General features: G+C 41.5%; 2 long non-coding RNA genes across 2 annotated transcripts in view; one reads left to right on the top strand and one right to left on the bottom strand.

The window, feature by feature from the left end:
- Positions 1-21,789, bottom strand: part of LOC128102020 (uncharacterized) — a 97,423-nt gene extending 75,634 nt beyond the window's left edge. Inside the window, exon 1 of the long non-coding RNA XR_008215300.1 lies at positions 21,700-21,789. This is a non-coding gene — a long non-coding RNA (uncharacterized LOC128102020). The remainder of the gene's footprint in view (positions 1-21,699) is intronic.
- Positions 21,790-22,716: 927 nt separating this feature from the next.
- Positions 22,717-23,595, top strand: LOC128102021 (uncharacterized). The gene is made up of 3 exons (XR_008215301.1): positions 22,717-22,813; positions 23,072-23,209; positions 23,305-23,595. It is a non-coding gene; the product is annotated as an uncharacterized LOC128102021 (long non-coding RNA).
- Positions 23,596-24,352: the final 757 nt, after the last annotated feature.

The raw sequence follows: 24,352 nt of genomic DNA, 5'->3' as shown, positions 1-24,352 counted from the left end.
ATTTTCAGGATGTCATTGCCAGGGAAGACATATGCCAAATGGTAACAGGGGCCTCTTCTTTTTTTTTAAGACCTCTGAAAGAGCCATGTAGAGCGATGAGGAAAGGGATACAGGAAGTGTGATGAGACCTCACAACAGACTGAGAATGAGAAAACACATGGACTAATTATGTAAAGGTAAAAAGTATTCAATGCCTCTCCTCTTGAGGAGACTTCCCAGTATTTAATAACCCAGTATAAGCTCTGGATAGATACTCTAAGATTAGAGTATATAAATTAAGGTATAAAATTTAAGTACATATTAAAAATTCTACAATAGCTATGTTTCTTGTTGATCATTACTATAGATTTTCTTGAATGCCAACATAAGATTTATCAGAAAAATAGCTATGTAGCTTAAATAGTCATAAATAAATGACCGAATTGTTAAAACAGAGTAGTACTTTATTGCTGTCTAAAACTTCTGTGGTATATGTATACACTTTACGTAAGCTGTGAGTCAGTAACTCAAAACACAATAACAAAGTGAACAAATACTCATTTGGGGCCACAGAATACTTTTCTCATAATACATAGATCTGTACAAATCCCTATACCACAAAAGCTTCAGCAGAGTCAGAGGAGAAAGAGGACTATCTGGGGAAAGTGTTGGGCAGTCTAGAAGTATAGCTCACTGACTTCTCATGCTGTAAGATAACCAGCTTCCCTTCAGACTGTAGTGAATTGGTCTATACTGGTGAAAATTCATAGACCGTGGTTTATAAGATGTGATTCTGAGCTCATGAATACTGTGTGTTCTTGTATCATCATGAATAAACTAGTTTCCAGCTAACATGGTACAAGGCACAGAAAGAAGCTTCTGGGATGGGAACGGTCCCAGGCAGGTCACAGGTGTGGCATGTTGTGAAGGCAGCACCGTGACTTTGATTCTGAGAGGCTAAGTGGAAATGGAATTCTCTGCTTAGTGTTTGGATGACCAGAGAATGGGCTGCTTTTTATTTCCCTTTCTACAAAATGAGTATCATAACAATTGGTTCTTGCTGTTGTTATAAAAATTAAATGAGGTAACACACGTAAGTGCTGAGCACTGCCACTTTACCTTGTCCCTACAGACCCTCCTTAACTCTTCACTCATTCGCTCACTGAGGTTACAGCAGTGAGACCTGGAAATACAGAAGAAATAAAACTATTTCTTCCTGCTTCCGTTAAAAAAAAAGTTGAAGGGAGGAGAAAGAAAGGGATTAGCATGAAAAGACAAGAACCCAAAGGGAGGAGGAAATTAGTACCTGGGAAAGGAGAAAAGAAGGAGGCTTTCTTTTAAGTCTTTAAACAGGCAGTGGTCTGTGGCTCGCAGGCAGTAGAGTGCCTGTCTAGCACACAGGAAGCCAGGAGTTCAATCCCCAGCATTACATAAAACTCTGCACATCTGTGACCCCAGCGCTGAGGACAAGGAAGAGGAGGAGCAGAAGCTCAGGGCAGCTCAGCTGCACGGCCAGCTGGAAACCAGCTGGGCCTCCATGAGACCCTGTCAAACACACAGGGTAAGAGGAAGCACACAAGATAAAGGAGACTCTTCAGATAAAGGGGCTTTCTGTGTGGGCCTGATGACCTCAGTTCTCCAATCCCGAGGCCCAAGATGGAAGAAAGGGGATAAACTCCAGAAAGCAGTCCTACAACTTCCATGTGCAAGTGGTAGCATATGGATGACACACACGCACACACACACACGCGCGCACACACACACGCACACACACACGCACACACACACACACACACACACACACACACACACACAATCATAAGCATAATAAATGAAACATTTTTATTTCATTTATTTACTTTTTATGTGTATTGGTGTTTCGCCTGCATGTATGTCTGCGCCCCTTGTGAGTGCCTGGTGCCTGTGAGAGCCAGAGACAGGGAATTGGATACCTCAGGACTGGAGTTACAGGCAGTTACGAACAGCTAGGTGGGTGCCAGGAATCTAATTCAAGTCCTCTAGAAGAGCAGCCAGTGTTCTTAACCTCTGAGTCATCTCTCCAGCCCTAAAATATATTTTTTAAAAGCAGTCTCTATTATTTTATTTTATTTTGGATTTTCAAGACAGGGTTTCTCTGTGTACCCCTGGCTATCCTGGAACTCGCTCTATACATTAGGCTGGCCTCAAACTCAGAGATCTGCCTGACTCTGCCTCTCTACATGTCTGGCTAAACAAGCCTAAGTATTAACTAGGCACTTAAGATCCACTAAGATGGCTATTAACAAAACAAATCAAAAGAAAAACACCAAGTAACAGGTATTGGCATGGATGTGGAAAATCTGGAACTATCCTACATTACTGATGGAATGTAAAATGTACATCTGCTGTGGAAAACAATTGGTGCATTCTCAAAAAGTGAAACAGAATTAAGACTCGGAATTCTACTCCTAGGTCTATACACAAAAGAATATTTTGTATATAGCAGGTATTCAAACAAAAACTTTATATAAAACTGTACTAGTCAGGGTTCTGTAAAGGAACAGAACTGATAGAATGGGTAGAATATATATAATATATTATAATATTCATATATATATATAATATTCATATATATATAGTGGATTTATCAAAGTGGCTTACAGGCTGTGGTCCAGTAGTCCAACAATGGTTGCCTCCTGAGAGAAGAGCCAAGGATCCAGTTGTTGTACAGTCTGTGAGACTGGATGTCTCAGCTGTCCCAATTTGGTCCTGGAGTACCAAGGAAGTCCTAGAAAGCTGACAGTTTTCAGTCCACATTGGAATCCTGAAGAAGTAGGTTCTAACACCGGGGAAGGAAAAACTCGGGAACAGGGTAGGTCAACTTGCCAGTGAAAGCGAGGGCAAGCAGGCAGACAGCAAAAGCTCCCTTCTTTCATGTCCTTTTATGTGGGCTGCCATCCAAAGGTGCGGCCTACATTTAGGGTGGTTCTTCTGACACCAAATGATCTGTATTTGGTGTAGGTTTTCCACTTCAAATAATCCAACCAAGAAAAATCCCTCACAGGTATGCCCAGCTGCTTGAATTTTAGTTAATTCTAGATGTAACCAAGTTGACAACTAAGATTAGCTATCACATACACAAATGTTCAAACCAGTAAGATTCACAATTGCCAAAAGATGGGAATGACCCGATTGTGTCCTTCTAAAAAGTAGATAAACAGAAGTATATATGCCCATACAATAGAATACTAATATGTGGCTAGGTATGATGGTACATGCCTTTACCCTAGAACTTCAAAGGCTAATGCAGGTGGATCTCCATGAGTTTGAGATCACCCTAGTCTACATAGCAAGCACCAGGAGGGCCAGGACTGCATAGAGAAACCATGTCTCAAAAACAAACAAACAAACAAACAAACAAACAAATAAATAAATAAATAAATAAATAAATAAAGAAGAAGAAAATAAAGGGAAAAAGAAAAAGAATGTTAATATGTGGTAAAACAGGAACACATTTTGAAAACATTAGGTGTCATATAAAGAAGCCAGTCCAAATGTGGAATGCAAAGAACATGTATGGTTCCATTTTCCTAAGATGCCCACTGTCGGCAAACCTACAGAAGCGGAAGATACATTAGTGATTCATCACAGCAAAGGAAGATGGTGGGATGGGGCTGGGGATCGGAAAACTAAAAGGTATGAAGATTGTCCTCGTGATGGCAAACACGGAATTGTGAATATGTAATACAGGCTTTAGTTGACTTGTTACATGGTATGTGAATTAGATCCAAATAAAGCTGGGGGTATTTTGACTGAAGGGAAAACCTAGAAATTAAAAAAAAAAAAATCAGTGCCATAGATTCTTGGCTAGATGCCTGCCAAATCCAATGTGGATGGTGACCACTAACAACAACCAGTAGAGTGCCAGGGCTGGAAGAAAATGGGAGAGAGCAAGGGTGGAAAACGGTACCCAAAGCCCCAGACACTAGATCACCCAGCGTATTCTGAAACATTTAGTCCCTGGGAGGAAAGTGGAACAGAGGGAACTGCTAGAAAGATATAAACCCTATCATACTGTCCACAGAGTACAGGATGGCCTAGAAAGTAAGCCTGTGAGTGTCTCTGCCATCCAAGTGTGTGTGCACGCGCCCGCGTGCACACACAAGCACATTATATAAACTTTCTTAAGCACCCATTCTCTGGAAAATGGAAATAAACATAATACCTGGTCCCTGTAACACTTAAGATACTTACTGAAGCAATGCAGGCCAGGCATGCGCTGCAGAGCTTGGCCCCTGGTTTATAGTAATAAATGTCAGCTCTTCAAGCCTATGTGAAACACAGAGTTGAAAACAAGAAATGTGCAGCTACCAAGGTTCTGTGGACATTTGAGTAATTTATACATATTAGCACTAATTGTTATGTAACAGTTTCCTCCAAGATTGAAACATCCCATCCCACAGGAAGCTCCTTAAGTAGGAAGGTAAACAACTCAAAATAGCTTCAGGAAGTCCCTGAAACTGACCAGATTGACCAGGCCCTCTTTGCCATAGTAACCATTAAAAGCTGTGAGTTCCTCTCAGAAGCAAGGAAGCTGACCTGTGAATAAGACTCTGAGGCCAGACCAGCTGCCTAAAAGAAGCAGAAACCAGCTTAGCTGTCTGGAAGAGGGTTAGACCATCTGAGGCACCAGGAAAGGACACTCTCCAGCATGTTGAGCTGCCTGCAGGCTATACAGTGTGACAGCTTAGTGAGCTGTCACCCATGCTGGGGTGGGCTTTGGTGATGAAGCTGTCTTTGAGTCATTTCTGCTCCTGTAAGAAACTCCTCACCCATACTCCTGTAAGTAATCTTAACAAACTTTATTGGTTCACCAAGTTGGACTTTGCTGGTATCCGTTCTTTGGTCTATCATGGAATCCCTATCTGGGAAAAGTAGATGTGTCTCTTCAGGAAAAATTTTGTCATAGGACACTAATTCAAGGTCCTCTGATCCATCAAGACATACACATATTTTTGTTTTTGTTTTTAACTTCTGTAGAATTATGGTAATGTCTCCTAAACTGATGATACTGACCTGGCCTCAGTAACTCAAGCTTAGCCATAAAAATAACACACTCCCTTTTCGATGATATTGTAATTAAATAGCCTCAACTTAGTCTACGTATGCACAGACTGATAATGGCAGATCTAATTCACCCAAGAACATTCTAGCCAGGAAGTAATACACTCTCAGAAGCCAAAATTTCCATTTACACCTGTAAATAGAAAATTCAATTTAATGCAAATTGTTTAATAATAAGACCAGTGGGCAATGAACCATACTAAATGTATCACATGAAATGGATCAGTCATGCAGCATGGTGACCAGGAAAGAAATTTTTAACATTCTGTAGCTAAGTAGTACATGCTGACACACATCCCCCGAACACCACATATGCACATAAAATAAGGTGTGACTACAAAAATGCGTTTTACATATATAAAAATGAAGATAGTCTGATTGAGAGGATAGTGACATCCCTATACACTGAAAACAGCTTGACCATCATTCAAGGGATTATCTAACCATGTGCAGTACTATTTTACACAGTGAAAAGCAGAGCAGTTGTTGGGACAAGAAAAATTCTAAATGATGTGAGTGAAGATAAAAATCATCAGATCTGGATGCAAGCACACCCTTCACTGAGAATTCTTCTTGAGAAAGTTCAGAGGTCACAATCCACACATATAAAATGAGCCAAAGACCTACAGAAGTCTCTCTGTGGGGCCACTCAAGGAGCTAGATTAAAAGTATGTTGCAGTGTCTTGGGTACTTTTCTTTTGCTGTGAAGAGATACCATGACAAAGGCAACTTGGATTCAAAGTTCCAGAGGATGGTAGAGTCCATGACCATCACAGCATTTCAACAGACAAGTAGGCATGGCCCTGGAGCAGTACCTGAGAGCTTATGTCTGATCCCCAAGTTGGAGGCAGAGAGAGACAGAGCTAACTAGAAATGGGTTGAGGTAGTTAGGCTTGTCAAATATTTTTACCTTTTCTTTATTAAGAAAACCTCACACACATCTCACCTAGGTGCTCACGGTACCCTACCATGGGGTGCTATTCCAATATACAAAGTCCTTCATAATGAGGTAGCACTCATCTGCTGCTTGGTTCCCAGAATCTAGACTCTAGACTCCAGAGAGTATGCAGACAAAAATCAAATGCACTTCAGAGGCAAGCTATTTGTACTTTTTTTTTTTTTATGTATTTACTGAGTATCATTGCCTGGAGATGAGGTGTTTCACAGGACATGGGATTTTTCAGGACCTGAACCAACAAGTCTAGGGTGAGAAGAGGGCACATGTGTCACTCTATGTATTTTTCAGAAAAAAAAAAACAAACCAATATGTAATCTCAACATACACACCAAATCAACACATATATGCTCAATTTTTGAGTAGCACATTCAATTACATTAATTGTTCATTACCTCAATTTTAGCAATATTCAGTTTTTTTCAAATCTTATAGAAAGTTGTCAAGTACCCAGCATCAACCTAAGAATTTAACCCAAGCCCACAGGTCATCAGTCACTTGGTACATTTGGGAGAAATGTTAATATAAAATTATTTCTATACCTATTAAAGAATTAATTCAATTTTTTGTAAAGTGAAATCCAATTTTATATTAGCCTGAGATATGTATAGGATTCATGGAATAAAAATATTATCAGGAATATGACTTAAGCCCAATCTAAATAATCCATCGGAGCCTATTCTTTAGTACATAATTGAACTTTGTATTTTCTTCTTGCAAAAGGGTGTGCTAGTGAGAGTCATATAAAAAAGAAACATTTTATATTTACTCACATTGATCACTCCCTACTTCTTCATATCATTAAGAAAATAAGAATGTAAATTAGAAAATAACTTGTTTTCTAAAATGACTGCAGATATACTGTCCGGTCAGTTGATTTCTTCCAAATTTCCAATGATGCCTGCCGCAAATACCCTATGATCAAAATACTTCTCCATAATTAAGAAGTAGTGACAATGTAAGACTAGTTCACCCACAGATCTGAAGTCATATGGAAAATCCTGTGAATTTCCAAATGAATCCATTGAGTGAAACATAAAGTAAAAACGGGTTTCAGAGACAGCTGAGCATGCTTATGTAGCAAACAAGGTTGAAGATACGCTGGCAATACTGAGAGGTGTCACAATAGGCCAACCATCCCCTTTCTATCCAGGAATGTCTTACGTTCTCATTAGTGGCTCATATCTGGACAGCTGTGATATTAAATCTGGCCCCAAACTAGAGTCAACAAAAGTGTTTATTCTTTAGTTCATTCTTTTTTCCCATATTAAGTACACATGCACATACACATGTATAAGAACATGTACACATACACAGGCACACGCACACACATGCACGTGCATGCACAAACACACACACACACACACACACACACACACACACACACACACACACTCACATTTCAGCTTTTGTTCAGGGAAGTACTTTATCTCCAAACAGAATTTTATGACTCATGGCCAAGGACAAGAAAGGGGCTTTGTTAACAAGCTTGTTCTGATCATATCCACCCTGTCTGATAGGAGTACATGTTCATAGCACCTCACTTCCATAAACACAACAGTCCTTCTAAATAGTCCTTTGAGTGGCCACCTTTAGTACTGGGTTAGGCTTCAAATTTTTAAAGCTGAATTTCTTTGGAAGAGCAAATGCTTTAAGGGTGAAAGGAAAGGGCAGTTTTCCTCATTCCTTTATCTTTCATCATCTCTTAAAATATGCTGTTAGGAAAGGTTTGGAGGAGTGTTGGTTAGAAGCCAAGAGTTTCAGTGACCCGTTTAGTTGTTGCCATACCATGCTTCTTGCCTCAGGAAGTGACTGTGCTTTTGAACACATTCGCATTTTAAGGTAGCCAATGTGGGCATAGCTCGGATCTGAATACAGCACCAAGTGTAGGCATTAGCATTTCACAGTTAACAATTGGATCTCCTGTGTCTTCCACTGTGACTAAGACCCCACTAGACCAGTGCTATCATCTGCTCTTTGCAGATGCAGAAATTGATGCCCACAGAAGCCACGTGACTTGGTTAAATCACTTGCCAAGTGATAAATGATTGAGCTAAAAATTCAGCATTTTGGATAAAGCTACTCCAAGAAGGCATGTGTTATTAAACAAAAATCCAACTATCTGAATGAGGTACCCCCCAATGATTCGATCAGAGTGGTTTTAGAGGCCCCCAAAACAATAGGCTGTTACCATTTCTGTTTAATAGTTTTATGTCAACTTGATACAAACTAGAGGCATCAAAGAGGAGGAAGCCTCAACTAAGAAAACGTTTCCAGGAGGGTGTGGTGGCGCATGCCTTTGATTCCAGTACTCAGGAGGCAGAGGCAGGTAGACCTCTGAGTTCGAGGCCAGTCTGGTCTACAGAGCAAGTTCCAGGACAGCCAGAACTACACAGAGCAACTCTGTCTCAAACAACCAAAAGAAAGAAAAGGAAGAAAACTGTAAGATAGGCTGTTGACAAGCCTGTAGAGCATTTTCTTAATTAGTGATTGTTGAGGAAGGGCCAGCCCATTCTGGGTAGTGCCATTCCTAGGCTGGTGGTCCTGAGTTCTATAAAACAGCAGGCTGAGCAAGCCATAGGGAACACATTAGTAAGCACTACTACCCCCATGGTCTCTGCATCATCTCCTGCCTCCAGGTTCCTGTCCTGTTTGAGTTCTTCTCCTGACTTCCTTCAAGGATGGGCTCCAACATAAAAATGTAAGACAAATAAATCCTTCCCTCCCCAGCTGGGTGGTGGTGGTACATGTCTTTAATCCCAGCACTCAGAAGGCAGAGCCAAGCAAATCTGTGTTTGAGGCCAGCCTGGTCTACAGAGAAAGATCCAGGACAGGCACCAAAACTACACAGAGAAATCCTGTCTCAAAAAATAAACAAACAACAGCAACAACAACAACAACAAAATCCTTCCCTCCTCAACATGCTTTTGGTCATGATGTTTCATCATAACAATAGTAACTCAAACTAAGAGACTGTCCCTCTTGGTCTTCCACCAGAATTTAAGAGGTAAGACCCTATTGCTGAAGACATCACACAGCTTTTTTTGGTACATGATCTAAAAAAAAAATCAAGTTAGAACTGATCTGGAAGCTTCCTGCCTGGCAGGTAGTTTTCATACTATGGGAGATCTAAACATGCTTCTGGGAAGGAGAATATCAGTAGTCTCACCAGTTGTGAATCCTGTGATCTACTAGACCAAGTTGCCTGGCCCACTTATGCAACGATGGCACTACTTTTATGGGGGTAACCAACTGCTCTCTAATTGGATTTGAGGCCCATAGGAAACAATCCATGCCCCGTACTGTAAATCTGGTGAAAAAAAAAAAATCATTGTTGGCGACAGCATAGGCTTGGTAGGGGTTGCTTGATACTTTCAGTTAGCAAATTGGCATAGTATCAGTCTACCTGCCAAATATTTGTACTTATAGCTATTGGCGTAAGTTATTCTCATCTTTAATCAGAGGAACATCTTTTCATGGTGAATATTAATGAATGGAGAGGTTCGTGGCTGCATAGGGTGCTAAGAATAAGTCATGGATGGGTGCTTACCCCTAAAGAAAAGGAAACATTTATACCACCTCCTCTCAGGCTCAGGGAACAAGGGAGAAGAAGGAGTGGAAAGAAGCTAAAAAAACAGAAGACAGGAAGAAGGGCTGAAAAATGTCATCTCCTGGGCAAGGTCTAGCCATTACAATCACGATTTCAAAGCAGCTATGATTGTCTGCACGGAGTCTGCACAAGAATGGGTCCATGAACAGTCAGGCATGAATGGAGGCTCAAGGGGTTCACTTCTCACTGATGTTACCCATAGATTCAAGAAGATGGAGAACTATGGCCTTCAGTTATGTACCCACTGATGACCTCATCCGGCTCCAGTGGTTATATCCTATCCAATAGTCACACAGATGGCCTTGTGTGATTCGATGGGCCATAAAACAAGACAAAAAAGTCAGGAGTCTTGGAAAGGAACTGGAAGTGACTGGGGAGGTAGGTGATAGGGGTGGGAAAGAGATTCAAGGCAGTGTTGGAGAAACAGTATACACATTGAAATTGTCCAAGAACAAAATTAATCAAGTTATAAAAACCTTAGCCTTTGTTCAAATATATCTGGAGCTAGGAATGGTGGTACATGAGTTCGAGGCCAGCCTGCTCTACTCACCCATAGTGAGTTCCAGGACAGCCAGATATACATAGTGAGACTCTGTCTAGAAAAAACAGAAACAAAAACAAACATACTTACATGCATACATATATAAAAACACAGACATGAGTGAATTTATATTCTGACAGAAAATAAAGTTCTGTCTTTGAAAATAAGTTTTAAAATAAAGTTGAACCCCACCCAAAAAAAAAAAGGTAAAAATTAAGCTTATTGCCATGGGGTCCATTTCTAAGACCCTTAGTCCACTATGTAGTAACAACATATATACCAATGCAATTTAGTTATTTCATATACAGAGTAAAGATGCCCAAGGGAAAAGTCAATAGTTCTTTACAATAGTTCTACTTCTTTATAGTTTTTTTTTTTAATTTTGGCTTTCAATATACAAACAGTGGAGTCTATAAATAAATCAAAATATTGAAGTTCTTTGTTTATATTTATTTTAATTCAAGTATCATACTTTTTCAGCAAAACCCTAAGCCTTACTTATATTCTAATGAACTGACAATTACTGAAAATAATATTCTTCCAACAAAAGCCAAATCCACATTTAAAACTATTAATAGCTCTTGTTACAAACAGAAGCCTGATTCAATATTTGGGCATAACAGACAGTCTTGGGATTTAAAAAAAAAAAAAAAACAATGAATAGAGAGGCAGTGGTGACAGGAAGAAGGAGGTTGCTACATAAGCCAGGCTTCTAAGGAGCCCCAGCCACCACAGACTCCCCAAGGAGCAGCCCATACTGTTGTGCCCATTGACACTGCTGTGGAGCCTACATGACACTCTTCCGTTGATGACCTGTCTGGCTTTATTTTTCCAGTGTCAGGGCTTGGATCCAGTCCCTAAGACTCAACAGCTAATTGAGATGCTACTACAACCACGACAAAGCGATTGGAAGTGGGTGAGTGTGCCGTGCACCAGCACCAGGACACCCACCAACCAGAATGAACACCTGGGGAGGGAGGTCAGCCTTTGGAGAACTTTGCTCACCAAAGCCCTTAGACCATGGTCCTTCTTCTGGTAATTCTGACTCTAGAATTTATTCCCTTTCTTTTCCAGCCTCTTCTGAGTTTCCCTATGAGCCTTTAATCCGGCCTCAAAGGGTGATTTAAACTCTTTTCTCTTGCGGTTGATGGATTTCCAAGACCTGACCTTCTGCACATTAGGAAGATCTACTCCTGCCTTCGCTTTATTTTGTAGCTATTATTAGACTAGATGTGCTTGCCTTCTATACTTCCAATAACATTCATCACACAGTCTCTCCTCTCTGTTCACCTGAACAGATTAAGTCTGCCGTGATGGTTTTCTTACTTTACTTCCAGAGGAGTGCCCAGCACATAATAGGGAATTAACTAGCGCTCACTAATTGGGTAAATATAGGAGATATATAGATATATATAATAAATAAAATAGATGTGTGTAATTTATCAAGTAATCCATTAGTTTGGGAAATTCAGTACCTCATAACATATTTGAATTTATTAATTGGCTGAATATTCTGATGCATTAACCATTTCACTTACATTAACCTCAACATATTTAACAAATACACACAGAAACACATTTTTTAAAGCTGTCCAGGTTGGAGAGATGACTCAGAGGTTCAGAGCACCAGCTACTCTTCCAGAAGACCTGGATTCAGTTCCCAACACCCACATGATGCCTCACAGTCATTTATGTATTCTAATTCCGGGGAATCCAACACACTCTTCTGGCCTACAAGGGTACCGCAAAATACCTACACACATAAAAATAAATAAAATTAAACAAAGAAAACTCTTTTAAGAGCTGCTTACCTGGTTTCTGGGGGTAAGAAGGGAGCATGCACATATTTACGTTTGGTTGTTTCTTTACCATTTACACAGGACTTTCTGTACACCACTCTAACACACCCAATTAATTTTTCCACTTCACTGTTGAACTAGTCAGTTTTCCATCGCTATAATGAAATACCTGAGATCATCAAATTTTAAAATTTTTGGAGGATTCAGTCAATGATCTGCTGGCCTGGTGGCTCTGAGGCGGGAGAGGACTCCCAAATCTCCTCCCAGTGAGCTGAAGACCTCTCACTGGGCCCCAGCTCTGTTTCCATCACCTCCCAACAGTGCCCCCCATGCCTTTAATACTCAGACCTGTGGGGAGGAGTTAAGATCCATACCACAAGCTGGGTGTGGTGGTGCACACCTTTAATCCCAGCACTTGGGAGGAAGAGGCAGGTGGATCTCTGTGAGCTCAAGGCCAGCCTGGTCTACACAGAGTGAGTTCCCAGATACCTGGGACTATATAATAGACCCTGTCACAAAAAATAAATGAACTCCAAACAACAGACTCCTTTATTGGTCAAATTTATGACTTGTCTTCTGTACCCAAAACAACTGAAAAACCTGTTATGAGGAAGAAAACAACGTCTTGGGCCCAGGGGCTCTCCTAAAGCCAAACACTCTTTTCTAACACTTTTATATTCAGTTCTCCTGCATAAAGGCCAAAACTGAGTCAGAGGACCTGAGCTGACTTTCTACCTAGGCCGTGCCCCTGAGTGACTAACACGGGTCCCTTTCAACACCTGCCCCCATCTGTCACTTTTACAAATATTTCCATTCTGCTAGCTCTAGGAAAATCTGAGATTTCCAAAATGGATTTGATTATTTTGTCTTTTTTTTTCCATAAAAATCTTCATTTCCTCCTTTCAAACCTGGGCATAGTACTGAAGATGTAGCTGCACAGACAGCAGGCTCACAAAGGGGATGTGACACCAGTGTTCCACGCCAGCACTGCAGGAAAAGGGAAGAAGACAAGGAGAAAGACTCAGCACAGGAACTGCCATTTGTTTCTTTGTTTTATCAAGACAGGGTTTCTTTGTGTGGCCCTGGCTGTCCTGGAACTCATTCTGTAGACCAGGCTGGCCTCGAACTCATATAGAGATCTGCCTGCCTCTGCCTCCCGAGTGTTGGGATTAAAGGTGTGTGCCACCACCGCCCGACAAGAACATTTGTTAATCTTAGAAGTTTATTGCAGAGATTACGTGAAATTTTGTATGTGGGGAGAAAAAATGTTTGAAATTGATTTAATGTAACAGCATTTTATTTGAATACTTTTACAATTGTGTGCCTAAGCTTGCTACCAAGCCTGATGACCTGAGGTCAGTCCCTGGAACTCACATGAGGGGAGGAGAGAGCAAACTCCTGTAAGCTGTTTTCTGACTTACACACACACACACACACACACACACACACACACCACTGTAGCATGCACATGCATGTGCACATCCGTTAAATAAATGTAATTCTAAGCAAACAAACCAGTTGTGGTGGTGCACACAGGCAGGGTATGCTGAAGAGGCCGAGGCAGGAGAATCAAAAACAAAGGTAGAGATGAAATAAAATAGGGTTGCAGAGAAGAGAAGGCGAAGCTAAGCAAGGGTTAAAGCCTAGAAGACTGGATGAGCAGTCAAAGTTGCTTAAGCAAAGTACGACATGTTGTGCAAAGATACGAAACTGTAACTCCATCACTGAGCATGCAAATTCCTGGATCTCCAAGATGCTCAGAACTCATCCTGATCGCTCTTCTCCGATTTGATTGTGAAAGGTAGCGAACACTTGCCAGGTGGTTAGAATTCGGGGCCCAATCTTTCTCTGCTCCCTTCGTAGTTGTCAGTGGCCATCTAGAGTTCTTACTTGGTCTGGAGTTGCTTTCTTCCGTGTACCCACTCAGGGAAATGCACGGCTGACACATTGACACCTACAGGGCAGCAGTCACTGCCCGCCACTGGGATGAGCTTTTCCTTTGGAAAGCTTTGACTCACTAGCTCTGCCTAGATCCTGGTGTTCGGACCCTTTCGGTAGCAACAATGTTAAGTTACTGACTATACACACTACTTAGAAGAGGCCTGGAAGCTTTGCGCCTTTCCTGGAACTCGCTTTGTAGACCAGACTGGCCTCGAACTCACAGAGATCGGCCTGGCTCTGCCTCCCACAGAGAAACCCTGTCTCGAAAAACCAAAAAAAAAAAAAAAAGAGAGGCCTGGAAGAAAATTCAATTTCCTGAGTGCCTATTTCTGAACATTATTTCACTTTCAACTAGTTCTTTTACAACAGTGGTTCTCAACTTGTGGGTTGAAACCCCATTGAGGGGTCAAATGACCCTTTTGCAGGGGTCACCTAAGACCATTGGAAAACACAGATATTTATATCACGACTCATCACAGTAGCAAAACTCCAGTTATGAAGTAGCAACAAAAATAATTTTATGCTTTGGGGTCACCACAACATAAGGAGCTGCATTAAAGGGTCGCCACATTACAAAAGTTAGAACCACTGGGTTACAATTTCAAGTAGCTCTTGGCTTCCTAACTGTAATAAAACAGGCACTGTTTTCAGGTGAGGAATAATCATCAGAAACACATGAGCTCATAAGACAAAAAAATTCTATGTTCCCATCCTCCTGTTTCCATGCAAATATCCCCAGTAATTAAATCAGGAAAAGAAAATGTAGCAAAAATGTATCAGCCAAATGGTTTCAAAATTTCAGAAGAAGCTGTAAATATGGTCCTTTTTGAAGATCAGGTTCTAACTGGAGTAGGAGAAAGGGTAACGTTGTTCTGATGAAGCAGTTTTTAAATCCTTGTCAGTGATTTAAAGAGAGATAACTGGTGTATGTTAAAGAAGCTGGCAAGGTTTTTAAATAGTTCGGACGCTACAGGGAGCTTTTTTTTTTTTTCTCTTAAAGCAATGTACTCAGAAGTGCTGGCAAGATTTTGCTTGAATGTAGCTGTGCTTATGTGAGGAAGTTATTTTGAATTACCCTAGTATAAATATGCATGACTTTATTTGTATTGAAAATTCCCTTTGCAAGTGAGTGAATAGGGACTGTTACATCTCTGTTACTTTGAAAATGATTTAGTATTTCATTTTAGAAATAAAATATCACACCCGGAATTCAAACATAATGCCAGATTTCTGTCTGTGCCCACAGGTGATTTTGCACCTACATGAACACCTTTCAACTTTGCCATATAGAACAAAGAGAATAAATTGTCTGAGGTCTATGACCTTCTCACACCCGTGTACTCAACAATTCATGCAGTCTTTACTCACCAAGCTCTGTCCTGGGCACAGTACACAGCAACAGGCTTAAAGTGCTGTTCTTCACAACACATTTCAGACAGTATTCTGTTTGCTCCAGGCCGTTTTTAGTAACACAGTGGAAATGGCAAATGCTTGAGTCATATTATTCAAAGTTGAAGCCTACTGAAGATGATAGACAAGACTAGCACTGAAAGCTAGTGTTTCCTTTAAACGGAGAGGAGCAGAAGCAAGGTGAGACGAAGTAAGAAGCGCACCTGACTCGGGAGAGAACCGAGACAGAAGTGTGCTGGAGAAAGCACAGTGAACAGGACTCAAACGCCCCCCTGCACACCTTTGTGCAGAAGGTTGTCTTCGCTCTACGTGAAAGTCACGTGGCCTTTGGCTGATGGAAGCTGTCAGTTCAATTAAAAAATGGAAAACAAGCAGAAGAAAGTTCCCCATCTTCTGCTTTGGTTTTTTGTTTTTATTGTTGTTGTTGTTGTTGTTGTTGTTGTTGTTGTTGTTTTCAGTTACGGTGTAGAGTCCAGAATGGGACAGTCTTCTATCCCAAATTACTAGTCCTCCCTAGTCCTCCTAATGAGACCTTACCTTTTCTAGTCAGCTCCATTCTCTCTGGGTGTTTCTTCCTTTTTAGAAAAACACCTGTTAAACTTTGGTGTAGTCTATCAGAAGCAAGGCACAAAAAGCCTCGCCAATGCCATATGGAGAATAAGATGACTATATGTACTCAGTTCTACCTCTGCTACATTCTTCAGGCTGCCTAGTAACAGAGACACACAAGATAGACTAAAATACTGTGTACTATATACTTCAGAGATTTTCAAGTTCAGAGCTTTGTCCAAAGGGAGCTGATCAGGTCTCAGTATCCACAGTGCCTGCCTGGTGCCTTCACCCGGACCCATTCTTACCTCAAAGTATGATTGGAGCAGATTTTAAGTTTATGTCTCTACAAAGCTTCTTAGGAATGAAAGGTTCTCCAATATTTTTATCTAACAGGCAAGTGGGGAAAACAGAGCCATTGGAGATCACCTTCCCTTGCCAAACAGACTATTATTTGGAGACCCTAACTTGAAATAAGTTTAAACTTTTCCAAGTGAAGGTATTCACTTTAATATAATGAAAGCATGGCAATATTTTGCCCCAAATTCAAAATCCATTGTGACTTCAAATGCTGTTTATTAGCATATTTCCCACAACCCGAATACTTACCTCAACTATGCAAGAATCCTCACTAGAAGCAAAACTTCAAGATGATCATCTCACAGAATAGTCACAGCACAAGTCATGTGGCTGAGTTTTCAACACAGCATTGAATACACAATGATAGTAGGTGGCAAGAAAGCTCAGGACTGTGATGATTTCCCTAAACCAAAACCCCAACCTCTAAGCACACAAATAAGGAAAGTTTTAAAGAAAAAAAAAAAAAACATTGCTATCACTTTATTGTTTTAAAAGACTGAACACTTTTTGTGAACTTTCAGCTTTGTTCTGTCCCCTTCCTCCAAGGAAGGGTGCCTCTACCTTTGTGCCAAGAACCATAGATAGGCCAGCTTCCCTCAACCCGGGAAAAGTGCCACTTTACCACAGAAACTTTACTTGTGGTTCTACAGTGACCAGGAAACAACTCATCAGAATGGCTTTTTTTTTTTTTTTTTTTTTTTTTGCATGTGTAGCAAAGTTAGTTTCAGAGAGAGAAAGGAGCCTGGTTTTCACTGTAGCAGAACCACTTGCAACAATATGCTCCCTGTGTCCGCAGCCAGGCCTCCCTTGACACCCTCCTTTCTAGGGCATAGGGTAGAAAAGTCATATACACAGTAGATCATGCCAGGGCCCGCTGACACAACCCTACTCCAAACATGCAGGGGGAGAATGAAGCAGAGCCTGTGCTGGGCACATGGTCTCACTTTCTTTTTTTCGGCCCTTTTCTTTTTGAAAGCTGATGTCCCAGCTCTCAATCTGTAGGAAAAGACAATGCAGACTAACTTTCTCCAATCTAGTCTATCAGTCCCTCTGCCCCTCCCAACTCCATCCAGCTGTGGAAATTTTAACAAGAGATCCTCTTTTTGCCTTGAACAAAACTCTGGTATTTCTTGACCACTGAATGCTATCTGGAAGGGTTCTTCCCCTAAGAGCAGGACACACTTGGAGAATTAGCTACAACAATGCTCCTTACCCTGGCAAGTGCAAGTGTGAAATACAGAACCAAATTCAATTGGTTTTCAGTTTTGAAAAGTGTATTTTGTGATCCCAGGGATTGAACTCAGGATGTCACTCATGTTTGAGGAGTGCTGTAACAGCTGTATCACCAGCTCCTTCTTTTTATTTTGCAATGGGATCTCACCAAGTTGCCCAGGCAAGCCTTAAACTTGTGGCCCTCCTGCCTCAGCCTCCTGAATCCTTAGATTATAGGCCTGAACCAGCAAGCATGGTTTACAAATAGTTTTTTTTTTTTACTGCTGCTGTTAGTATCATGGTGTTTATAATCATAAGCACCCCACTCTTTCTCTTATGAATTTAAAAATCCTATAAGCCGATTATGTTTTGACATTATTGTCAGTAAACATTAATCTTTTTAGGATATGAGAACCAATTAAAGAATTCCTAATAAAATCAGTAAGACAAATAAAAAGCAATGAAGTCATTACAAAAAAAAAAATGAAATCCCATAGCATCACCTAGGATGATTTTCCTCTGGTTTCATAATTTAACCTCATGTTTGTTTCAGGTTATCCACAGATAGGTCTTAGTATTCATCAGCATGACTACCTAATGTTACTTTACATGTTTGTCATAATTCCCTGCCATAACCAGCTAGAATCTACATATTCTTTGTTCATTTCTAAACTGACGTTCATAGGGTTAAACAGAATCTGTACCCTAAAATTAATTCTTCACAAAGCGAGGAATCCAATCTAGTCTATGTGATTTCAAAACATGTGTATTTGTATGCTATGTGTCCTAGTTATGGTGACTATTGCTCTGATGAAACACCATGACCAAAGCAAGTTGGGGAGGAAAGGGTTTATTTGGCTTACACTTCCATATCATCATCATCTTTGTTCATCATCAAAGAAAGTCAGGACAGGAACTCAAAGAAGGCAGGAACCTGGAGGCAGGAGCTGATGCAGAGGCCATGGAGAGGTGCTGCTTACTGACTTGCTCCCCATGGCTTGCTCAGCCTGCTTTCTTATAGAACCCAGAACTACCAGCCCAGGGATGGCACCACCCAGAATGGGCCGGGCCTTCCTCTATCAGTCACTAAATGAGAAAATGCCTTACAGCCAGATCTTATGGAGGCGTTTTCTCAATTGAGGTTTCCTCCTTCCAGATAACTCTAGCTTGTGTCCAGTTGACATAAAGACATAAAAGTAGCCCACTATTACCAAGGATAATTAAAATAAGCTAAGCTAGAATACACCACAACAATGCTCAAGTTCTACTCAGGAGGGCTAAAGGAAATCATAGAAAGAAGCAAAGCTCTTTCTGTCACATGTGTAGGTGATGAAGTCTCCACCATCAATCAGTCTAATCCTTAAGCTCAGTGCCTAGGCCTGGGTAGCATTCTCCCAAAAGGAGCTATCCTGAGCAGGGGACCCTGAAGAAGAGACTTGGGTGAGGAAACACACTTTGTATGCCAAAGGCACCAAAGCCAGGAAAAGCATTTAGGAACTTGAGCTGAGCCAGGAAGTAGTGCCACACCTTTAATCCCAGCACTTGGGAGACAGAGGCAGACAGATCTCTGAGTTCAAGGCTGGCCTGGTCTACAGAGCAAGAGAGCAAGTTCCAGGACAAGACTACACAGAGAAACCCTGTCTCAATAAACCAAAAAAAAAGAAAAAAGAAAAAAAAAAAAGGACTTGAGCTAATACTGTAAACTGAAGGAAAAAAATGAATATCAATGTTAGCCTAGAAGGCAAAGTAAACAATACACAAAAAACACAAAGGCCAACTGTAGCATCCAGGAAGACTGGAAATGAGTTACAGTGAAGAAAACAATTATCACAAATAGATCAGGATTCCTTGAAAGATCACGTTGGTTGTCACATGAGTGTGACTTTGTCTATGAGGGCAGACTTAGCAGACCAAAAGGCCCACAAACGGTCACTGATTCTCCCAAGCCCACAGTTTCTTGATAATATGGTATGAAAGGTTAGCTCCTTGGGATCTTCTGTCAAAATTAAGTGGGATGCGAGATGGTTTAGTCTTGTGTCAACTCCAGAGAAACAGGTTTCTTTACGCTTCTGGTTATCATGCCCTCCCTCAATCCTTAGAATTATGTAAAAATCAAAACCAAAGACAGCACAGCGTTTTAAATGACTTTTACGACACTTATGTATTGAACTGTGTTTCTGTTGTAGGGGTGCATGCCACCATGCAGCTGTGGAGGTCAGAGATGGCATGGAGGAGCTGGTTCTCACCTGCCACCACTGGGTCCTGAGGGTTGAACACACGCCTTCAGGCCTTGGCTGGACATCTATCTCATCAGCTCCGAGTCCAAAGTTTATAATTCTCAACTTTTGGCAAATTATGGAGGGTCAAAGAAGACTTCAGAGGAATAAAACTAGGCCACTAGACAGTTTGTAGGTGCAAGTTGTTCCTGATCCCATTAGCAAGAAAGAAAGGAAAGAGTGCCGGTCACTCCAGACCCCTAAGCCGATTCCAAAGGTTCCTTGTAGTATTTTTAACCTACAGGGAATATGGAATGGATCCTTTGAGAAAGGAACAATTAAGGGACCCTTTAAGAACTACAAATGATTATAAGTGCTCCTAGGAGTCTTAAAGGGCAACAAAAATCCTTCAGTATTCTGACTAAATATCGAAATACTTTCCATCCAGCACTTGCATTGATTTTTAAGCTTTGCATCAAAAAGAAAATCTGGCCTTGTGGATATTTTAGAGACTAGGAGATTTCATTTTCCACTTAATAAACTGACTTTCTTCCCCACTTGAGGTGCTGGAAATCATCATAAACCCCGGGACACACGTCCAAAAGGGAATGCTCACTGCATTATGAGTGGTCTTAAAGCAAAGCTCTGCAGCAGTCTCCTTGTCTCCAAATTTGTGAGTTTGCCGCCTCCTTCTATTCACAACTCTTCCTTAAGATCGCTTCTGGGCTTTTGCACATTTAACCTTTAAACTCAAAACCGTGTATGTGATTACAGAACACAGGAAACTTCACATTCAGACATTGGACTAAATTCCTTTTCAAAAGAATCTGATATTTACAACCAAATTAGGGCCATATTGAATATAATAAATTAACTGCTGAATTAGCAGAAAGAAAATGCTATATTTATTTGTACTTTGGTGGCTATGCATCCTTTTAAACAGTCCTGGAAAATCATAAGCAACCATAAATCCTACAATATTCGAAATTTCTTGGTCCTACCTTTATCTGACCTGGATGGTCAATTCTATTTGTCCAAGTTTTCATTATAATAAAACTACAACACGGCCAATCTCGTGCATTACTTCATTTAATTCTTAACAACACCCTGAGGGGTAGGCTCAGTAAGTATACCCACTGGAGATAAAGAAACAAGCTTGCAGTAGATTGCCTGTGACCAGGAAGAGAATAATCAGATAGACACTTGAACTTCAGCATTATAAAAATAACATGGACCGACTTGCTAAATCATTTTTAAATAACTTCAACCAGCCCACATATTAATAAGTAAAAAAAAATGAAAACTTATCTAAATATCAAACCTGAATTGTTTGTCAAATGCCTCATATTTCTGCTTACGCCAGAGTAAATCAGCCAAGAAGTTCAATGCCACATTCCAATAAGAATAGATGGTGTACAATTAGTGCACGTATCTGAATTTAGGACGAACAGTTACTTGATTTCACATGGAGATCGTTTTCCTAATTGTACATCTGCCATGTGTTTCAATGAGCTTGCTACATAAATGGTTTACAAATTGTTAATAAGTTTTATGGATCTCTAGAAAGAATATAATAGCATAACAAACTTTTACAAGTACAGAAATTTCACATTAAAATATCACTTTATTTCTTTATCCTGGAAGAATGAATTTTAAAAAACACATTTAAAATCAAGCATTAGATATGCAAATATGTGTTCAGATCAGAGATACCAAAATTATTCAGATGATTAATTATTCATCATAAAATGTCAATTAATAATTATGAAGCTTAAAAGGCATCTTTCTAATGCATCTTTATTTTTCTTGGCCTAAAAAAGGGCTTAATGTACATGTTCAATTGACTCGTAACAAGTTTTAAAAATTCAACAAAGTAAACAAATTGTAAACAAGAGCAAGCTCTCTGATTTTTAATAAGAGAACTACAAATGTGCTCAAAGTGGAGGAAAGAACAGAAATTATAATCATCATGAAAATTATAAGTGGAGCCAATTCATGACATATGAAGCCTCATGTTCACTCACCTGCTAGGAAATGGACAGCAACCTGGCCAGGAAAACAATCCACATACCCAAGCTATGGATCTGCTTAGCAATTAACAGACCGTGTAACAGGCTGCTTCTACCTGAATTGATCTGTCTATGGTGAGGAGCAGAGGGACCGCTTTGAGATTTTTTTTTTTTTACACTTTCCAATAATCACTAAAAGAAAAACCAGTTTGTTTCTTGAATTTACCTACTATAATTTATAAAGTCTGATAAGCATGATTAAAATAATGTATTTATAAGTAAGAACAATTTGCTTATAAGTAAGAACAATTTGCATATGGCCTTAATTACAATGGCTCTCCCTGTGTCAAATACTTTCATATTTCTCCAAGAAGATTATATCTTTTTTTAAAAAAAATTATCTGTCAGAGCTGATATAATAATAGAGAGTAATAAGCTGTTACAGTCACTGAGATATTCATTTATTTTCATTATTATTTTACTTTTCACTGACACCTGGCGAACTTGTCTGTAAGACCCGGGAGTTATTTTAGTCAGGGTGTCCCTGACCTCCCGCTGGTAAATTAATTGCATATTAAACACTGTGTTTTGAAAACGAAATGATAAATCTGGACATATAAAGGAGACACCAAGAAATTTACCAAGAAGGTAAGTTAGGGAGGAAAACGAGATTGCAAAAGAAATATAGAAAGAAAAGAGAATGTGCAGAATGCAATTGCGACAGAATTGCAAGAAAATATGGATAAAGGGCAGAGAGGACTGAAAGGAGGGCAAGAGGAAAGGAAGGAGGGAGATTCGGGTTTCCAATCCCCTGGCGAGGCTCCTGGCGTCCGCACCCTGAATGCCCAGCCTTCCAAGTTGAGGCGAAAGCCACCTCCTCGGGCCTGCGTCGCATCTAACTTGCTGCAAGTTTTCTGGTGACTCCTCCAGAGCCCCTTTCCTTCCACCACCACCCCCCTTTTGTGAGATTGACAGTCGCGTGGAGGAGGCTTTTCCAGGCACAGCCTTTCTCATGATAATCAGCCCCCTGCATCACCTCCCGGCCGCCGCTGCTTCCTCGCGGAGCGGGGCTCGCGGACCCGGGGGACCGGAAACAGGGCGGCGGGCGGGGAGCAGGCCGGCGAGCCAGGTCAGCTGACCGGGAGCGGGGCGGGGGTCGCGCGGTGCCAGGGCGGGGGTCGGGTGTGTGCCGAGGAGGGCGGCGGGCCCGCGATCCCCCCACGTGCTCCGGGACTGACGGCGGAGGGAGCGAAGTTCGCGGGGGGTGGGGGGCCGCGGGTGGGGGGGCCGAGCGCGCCGGGGATGGGGAACTGCGAGCAGACCTGCTTTGCATCAATAAATTAAGATGCTCATTTGAGTCCTGAAGTTTGCTGGTTCCTGTCAGTAGAGACGTTGGCAAACACCCCGAAGCCGAGATGCAGCCTTTACTTCAAATAAAATAGGAAAATAAAATCCTCAGCTGGCCGCCCCGCTGGGGCTAGGTGACGTGCGAGATTCCACAGCCCGCGGGCCTCGCAGCAGGGAGGTGAGGGACGGTCTCGGACTCTCCGGTCTTGTTTTGGTTTTGTTTGAAAGGGCTTCTCTGAGACGCTCCGATTTTTTTTTTTTTTTTTTAAATAGGTTTTCCCCTCCAATCCTAGGCTCAACTCCGAATGGATTGGATTTCGAGTTTGCACGTGAGAAAACCGTTTGGCTTTGCTCAGACCCCTCCGTCTCCCCCACACACCTAATCCAGGGGTCCGGGGTATCAGCCTTTGCTGGCAACTCTAAAAGAAGTTACCCACTTCCTGCATAGCAATACAGGATTGAAATAATTCCTCTAGATGAAAGATCAATTCCATTTCTAAACCAGAATAGATTCCTTTTTCATTTTCCCCACATGGTACAAAATAAACACAATTTGCTTTTAAAAAAAAATTATTAGCTGTGGCCAAATTCGAATTCTTTCTTCAGCTTGTGTGTTCAAGGGCAGAAAGGTACCTCTTTGGGCCTCTGGGCCAGCAAGAGGAGTGGGGGCGGGGGAACGGCTGTGAAAGTTGAGGAAATTGACAGACAGAGAGGTGAATGGGGGGACAGGCTCCGGGTCCGCTGCCGGGAACTGGGAAACAAAAGGGTGTCCTCCTCACCCTGCCTTGGGGGGGGGGGGGGGGGGGGCGGGATGGTCCTGAGGGGAGCAGTTGGTTTTACCCAAGGAAACCCGCAAGAATTATTTCCCCCTCCAATGTCGATGTCAATATTATTTCACATTTGCATGTATCTGTTGTTTTAATCCCCTTCGCCTGCGCTAATCTCAAAGTGGATTATTAACGGGGAAAACAGTCCGAAAAGGGGTCCGTCCTTCTATCGCAGGACGTGTTTTCCTGCATGAGGAGCCTCAGAGAGGTCCCTGGTCCCTCTGGACTTTTCATCCTGCGCTCCTGTATTATGTGGATCCCACGGTCCCCATTGTCCCTGACCTGGCCCTGGGACCGAGGGAGTGTTCCGAACAAATTTATATTCCAGCTTCCTCTGGTCCTCCTGCCTCTGTGATGGTGGGAACACTCTCGGTCAAAAGCTTGGGGAGGGGCGTGCCAGGCGAGGGCAGTGGGCAACCTAGCCCTGCGCTCAGCCTCGCGATCTTTCCCGTACCACCACCCAAACGTCCACCTTCCTGAGAACCTAGGAAATG

Source organism: Peromyscus californicus, unplaced genomic scaffold, assembly GCF_007827085.1.
Source record: "Peromyscus californicus insignis strain IS unplaced genomic scaffold, ASM782708v3 Scaffold_7__1_contigs__length_154581171, whole genome shotgun sequence".
Taxonomy (NCBI): domain Eukaryota; kingdom Metazoa; phylum Chordata; class Mammalia; order Rodentia; family Cricetidae; genus Peromyscus; species Peromyscus californicus.
The sequence above is the reverse complement of the archived record's forward strand: the minus strand, read 5'-3'. Positions and strand labels throughout refer to the sequence as shown.